Source organism: Pongo abelii, chromosome 4, assembly GCF_028885655.2.
Source record: "Pongo abelii isolate AG06213 chromosome 4, NHGRI_mPonAbe1-v2.0_pri, whole genome shotgun sequence".
Lineage (NCBI taxonomy): Eukaryota > Metazoa > Chordata > Mammalia > Primates > Hominidae > Pongo > Pongo abelii.
Window position 1 is genome coordinate 169,868,559 of NC_071989.2, and position 6,722 is coordinate 169,875,280.

General features: G+C 39.9%; 1 long non-coding RNA gene across 2 annotated transcripts in view; it reads left to right on the forward strand.

Moving 5' to 3' along the window:
- LOC129059604 (uncharacterized) overlaps positions 1 to 6,026 on the forward strand; it is a 43,774-nt gene extending 37,748 nt beyond the window's left edge. The window contains exons 4-5 of one of the 2 annotated variants that reach the window (XR_008525606.2): positions 4,182 to 4,218; positions 4,551 to 5,924. This is a non-coding gene — a long non-coding RNA (uncharacterized LOC129059604). Of the gene's footprint in view, positions 1 to 4,181; positions 4,219 to 4,550 lie in introns of both variants that reach the window. The other variant, XR_010140068.1, reaches the window with a different exon arrangement.
- Positions 6,027 to 6,722: the final 696 nt, after the last annotated feature.

Here is a 6,722-nt window from a genome sequence, read left to right on the forward strand (position 1 = left end):
AGACTATCCTCAATTCAGTTCCCATGTAACAAAAGAAGCCCCATATTTTTGGGTATTGAGGTTTCTAGTTTCTTCTTTTATCTCAAATTGCAATAATTTCACTTGCAACAAGAAACACAAATTGTTAAATAAAATAGGACATTTTAAGTGTATGTTTAAAACCAGTGAAGCTAAGGCAATGAGAGAAATTCAGAATAATTTTGAATCACTAATGCTTTTGCCAAAAAAGATATTGATGTTGATACTACACTAAACTTAATAGTGGAACAGTGGAAAACATGATAGCAATTCCAATGACAATTAGAACTCCTTGTACTCAATTTTTAGTAATTGACAGAGTGAGCAGACAAAAAATCTGGAAGGATATTTCAGCATATGCACAATATACAATATATTTTCTCAGTTGCTTGGGAGAATGGAAGGCTACCTAATATTTTCCTTAACCATTGTTTAAAACAAGAAAATAAACACCAGCTTAATTTTGTCATTTTATAAAGGTTTCTTAAGTATTCTTAGAGCAATAGTGTGAATGTTTGTGTAACCCTCAAATTCATACGTTGAAATCCTAAACTCTGAGATGATGGTATCAAGAAGTGGGGTCTATGGGGGAGATTAGGGGAATAGCCCATGCCTTTATGAATGGGATTAGTGTTTGTATCAAAGAGGTCTGAAAAAGATCCCTTATCCTCTTTGCCTCGTAAGGTTACAATGAAAAGGTGCCATCTATGAAGGTAATGTGCGTTTACCAGACACTGATTTTGTTGGCACCTTGACCTTGGACTTCCCAGCCTCCAGAAATATGAGAAATAAAGTACTGTCGTTTATAAGTCACCCAGTCTATGCTATGTTTTAATAGCAGCTTGAAAGAACTAAGATACACAGAGTGATGAACTCCGGACTTGTGTTAATTTGCAAAATAATTTGTGATAAAATAATTAGTTCAGCCACTGTGGAAAGCAGTTTGCAGATTTCTCAAAGAGTTTAAAACTACCAATCAACCCAGCAATCCCATTACTAGGTGTATATCCAAAGGAAAATAAATTGTTCTACCAAAAAGACACATGTGCTCATATGTTCATCACAACACTCTTCACAATAGCAAAAACAGAATCAACCTAGGAGCCCATCAATGGTGGACTGGATAAAGACAATGCAGTACATATACACCATGGAATACTATGCAGCCATAAAAAGGAACAAAAGCATGTACTTTGCAGCCATATGAATGTAGCTGGAGGCCATTATCCTAAGCATGTTAGTGCAGGAACAGAAAACCAATACTGCATGTTCTCACTTATAAGTAGGAGCTAAACACTGTGTACACACGGACATAAAGATGGGAACAACAGACACTGAGGCCTGCTAGAAAGGGAAGAGGAGAGGGAAGGGAAGGCCTGAAAAATTATCTATGGGGTACTATGTTCACTACCTGGGTGACAAGATCATTTGTACCTCAAACTGTGGCATTATGCAATATACCCATGTAGCAAACCTGCACATATTCCCCTGAATCTAAAATAAAAGTTGAATTTATATAAAAAATTAACCTTAGCTTACTGTAATTGTTTTACTTTATAAACTTTAATTTTTTAACCTTTTGACTTTTTTATAGTAACATTTAGCTGAAAATCAAACACCATGTGCAGCTCTACAAAAATTTTATTCTTTATACCCTTATTCTACAGCTTGCTAATGCTAAATGATGAGTTAATCGGTGCAGCACACCAACATGGCACATGTATACATGTGTAAAAAACCTGCACGTTGTGCGCATGTACCCTAGAACTTAAAGTATAATAATAATAAAATAAAATAATAATAAAAAAGAATTATTTATTAATTTAATTTTTAAACTTTTTGATTAAAAAGTAAGATACACACACATACATTAGCCTAGGCCTACATGGATCAGAATCATCAATGTTACTATGTTCCATTACAACGACTTTCCCACTCCTCATTATTGTCTCACTAGAAGGTCTTCAGGGGCAATAACATGCATGGCACTGTCATTTCCTATAATAACGATGCCTCTTCTTTTTTTAAACTATTTTGTGAAGAATCTACTATATTTAACAAAAACCTCGAATATCCCACAATTTTATTAACTATAGTCCTCATGTTGCACATTTGATCTCTAAACTTATTCAGACATTAATGTTATTGTTACCATCAGTCTCTGGATGTAAAACATTATTAGTTAGAAGAATAAAGTCATGCTGAAAACTGTAGACTTGCCTTTCACAATCACATTTACCTCACTCATTTGCCCTGATACCCAAATACAAATGATAGTTGTTATACACATTGAAACTACTGATTATAGGTATTTTTAAGATGGACAGATGAACCACACATTAAACTCTTGAACTTGCCAGTAAGGGGAATTAAATTACTCTTTAAAACTTTAACCAGAAAATCAATTATAAACAATGCCTTCTTCTAGAATACCTCCAGAAAGACCTGCCTAAGGCTGTTTTACAGTTAACTTTTTTATAAGTAGGAATACATTCTAAAAGTTTAGTATAGTAAATATAATCATTTATTATCATTATCAAGTATCAGGCACTATACATAATTGTATGTGCCACACTTTTATATGACTGGTAGCAGAGTAGTTTTGTTTCCAACAGAATCACTGCATTGCTCTTTGACATTACCACTGTAATAGGAATTTTTCAGCTGTATTCTGATCTTATTTATCTATTCAGCTCTATTATGATCTCCATTATCTATGTGGTCCATCATTGACCCAAATGTCCCTATGTGTTGCAAGATTGTGTAAGTATTTTAGTGCACATGTGATTGAGAAAGCTAGATGGACATGTGTAGATAGGGCACAGGTATTAACAAGCTACACAATGGGAACGGGAAACTTGATCATGGCTTCTAGGCTTCCTTGATTCACCACTGGACATGGTCATTTGAATTTTTCTTTTGACTTTTTGGTGAGTACAATGGGGCAATTTAAAAATAGTTTTAGGCTGGACATGGTGGCTCACACCTGTAATCCCAGCATTTAGGGAGGCCAAAGAGGGAGGACTGCTTGATGCCAGGAGTTTGAGAGCAGCCTAGACAACATAGCGAGAGCACATCCGTACCAAAAAAAAAAAAAAAAAAAAAAATTAGCCAGGCCTGGTGGCACATGCCTATTGTTCAAATTACTCAGGAAGCTGAGGAAGGAGGATCGTCCAAGCCCAGGAGTTTGAGGCTACAGTGATCTAGGTTCACACCATTGCACTCCAGCCTGGGTGACAGAGTGAGACCCTGTCTCTAACAAAAAACAAAAACAACAACAAAAAAAATAGTTTTAAAATGTATTTGAATACACGTCTTTTAGAAAAATGTATAAGGAAATAGGAACATATTATCAAATACCTCACTTTCCACCCTATCATTTCTGCCTTAGCCAGCAGAAGTGGCTGATTAGTGGAAACAAATTTAGAGACTGAATTTGCTTTCTTCATAAAATGGATCACAATACCAGGAAAATGAAATCGTATTGGGTAAAATACAGTTTAACAATCAAGAGAGCCTTACAGAGTGGTTTTTGTAGTAGATAGTTTCTCAAGGCTACACACTTTTAATCAACAATTGCAAGGCAAAAACTGTAAGTATTTTTACTGAGCATAAAATGATCGCTGCAATGCAAAACAGGTATGAGCAATGGAAGAAACAAACCGATCATGGAGACTGCGAGTCATTTGAGGCTATGGATTCATTAAGATGTGATGAAAATCAATTAAAAAGACATAAAACTCATCAGTGACCTTTAATCCTGCCTCCCCACCCACCCCACACAGCCTATCGTGGTATTCTGCTGAGAAAGTAAAATATACATGAACCACTATGGTCTATGATATGGCCATAACATTTGGCCTATGAAAAAAGAAGGTGCTTGTGGAAACTTTCATTGAATTTTACTGATTCTTCCACAGCATTCTGCTCTCACTTGCATAACAGTGAGAGAGTAAAAGTACTATTTTGACTTTATATCCACAGACCTATTTTTGCATTTGCCACAATGTTTGCTAAGTCTAGCCTTGACACCATCTAGTCTCAAACATTTCAGAGAAAATAGCTTATGATTACCGACCAACTTTAACAACTTTCTTTGAGAATGTTAGAGGAATCCTAGTTAGGAAACAGTCTAACACTTCCCCTTCTCTCCCATTTTACAGATGTAAAGTAAACCTCACTTCCCAGAGAAGTGAAGAGGTGAGTCCAAGGCAGTACACGCTTAAGATTTCTGGATCAATCTCTGTTTTGTTTACCAACCACCATTAAACACACAAAAGTTTTATCAAGGCACAAATAGGATATCAAAACAATTCAAGACTTCAGCATCTTCTGAGAGCTGAGCACCTGAGTACCCACATGGGGATGGGGAAAAGTAAGGAGAAAACACCATATGGGCACCATCCTGATTATGAAACTGGCCCAATTGTCTCACAGAACTAATGTTTTTGGTTTCTTTTGAATAGAAATTGATCCTCCAAGTCCTAAAATTTGAGAAAGTTACATTTGTCTTATCTGCATTTCTTTCTCAGGAAACCAACCATCAGTCCTCCCAGATAGTATCAAGGAGCTGAAACTCACCAAATCACCATATTTGGACAATGAGACATCACACCCCTCACCCATCATGATTGCCTAACTGACCACCTGCTTCCTGTTGACCAACTCCTCTTCTTTACCCCTCCCTAATTCCTGTTTTACTACACACAGTTACATTTCTTCCCTGTTATATAAACACTGAATTTTAGTCCATCAGGGAGATGGATTTCAGACCTATCTCCTCTGCTATGGCACCCGAATAAGCCTTTTTCCCTGGCAATACTCGTTGTTTCAGTGATCAGCTGTCTATAGAGTGAGCAGCAGGACTTAGATCCAATGCCTGGCATTTTGGTAACAAATTCTTTACCTCTTACACCTATATTTACAGCCCTGATGTCTGCACGAGGGAAATTTGTTTATATTGGATGCTCGATGTGGTGCTCCCTGTCTGAATCTACCAAACTATTACTCATTTCTGTGGTCACCATGATGGCAGCAGCTGCTCCAGATGGGCCTGTCAAGCCATCATGCTGGCTGCAGCAGGGAGGCACAGCCAGGGCTGCAAGCTCCTTGGAGCCAGTGGGAGCAGGAGACAAGTGGGATCCCCACCCCTTCCTGGCTGTGGACCCAGGCCTCCCACTCCAAAAAGCGGGCAGAAGCCCCGCCCTCCTAGGCAAGGCTGCAGGAACCCAAGTTGCAGATAGGAGCCTCCCTGTGCTCTGAAGGGCAGGGAGCAGGCAAGACCCCTGCCCTCCAGGGTGCAGCTGCAGCTGCCCAAACTGTGGCTTAAGACTCAGGCATCCCTGCACCCTTGGGGATCCAGGAAGGCCTCCCTGTCATCAGGCTGGTAAGTATCTGTTCCCACTGCCTGGCTTCTCCCTGCTGTCGGTGCCTGCTCATCTTGGAGCAAAGTCCAGAGGAGCCCAGAGCCCCAGTGACATGAATGGAGCAGGAGGCAGACAGATTTCTGGTCAGGAGGGAGAGGTCCCCGGTGAGGCCCTACCTTCAGGCTGGGGGCCAGGCTGCCAGTCCCACTGACAGGAGTGGGAACTTGTACCTTTTCTGGCCACCCATCACCACCCTGTGACTGACCAGCAGGCACTTCCTCCCCTCTGAGGCCCATAAAAGCCCTGGGCTCAGCCAGAGCTGAGGAGAAGATGGGATGGCTAGCTGCAGAGAGGAGCTATTCACTCTAGGGCCTCCTCTCTGCTGAGAGCTTCAGCGACCTGCAGAAATGTTGGGCCTACCAGCTGCAGAGAGGAACCCGCTGCAAGGCCTCCTCTCTGCTAGGAGCTGGGGAGATGATGGGACAATCTGACTGCAGAGAGGAGCAACCCTCTCCAGGGCCTCCTCTCTGCTGAGAGTTAAACACTCGATGGGATGACCTGCCTACAGAGAGGAGCTGCCTACTGCATGTCTCCTCTGAGCTATTCTAACACTCAATAAAACTCCTGTTTGTCTTGCTCAGCCTCCACTTGTCTGCATACCTCATTCCTCCTGGACACAAGACAAGAACTTCAACAAAGGCACCACTGGCCACAGAGGTTTCTGGCCAAAATGTGACACCCTAAAGATCTCATAACAACCATAACTTTGGGCAGTGTAGATAAGTCTTGACACACACAAAAAAGTGAATATTTTAAATCACCATTGTTCTTACCTGCTCCCCTTCTGGGCCAGCTATAGGAAATACTCTTTTGAAGGGCATTTGGGAATTTACTGGGTATATTTAGTTCCTGAAAGAATCTCAGTAACTAGGGGGTAAATCACTTAACTTAGTTAAATTTCAGGAAACATCAAGTCACAACTGTATGCTGGCTACAGCTACTGGAAGTGACTCCCTCATTCACAATATTCAGGGCATAGCTCCAAGTATTTGCCATCTTATTCACAAGCCAGGGATGACACAGGAACCAAACTTTAGAATGAAAATCATAGTAAGTCACTTTTCAGATTAAGATAGCTTTTCAGGTTTTGGGAGTTCACCCACATGGAAACCACTGAAGCCACTGTGGATATTTTGACAATAAACTGTGCTAAAGTGAGTCAAATAAAAAAGAAATCTGACATAGATACACATTAACTCTCTAGTTTGGTAAGTTGCATGAGCAAATTTTTAAAAACAATATATAATGAATATTTTGAATTTAAAATAAATTAGATTA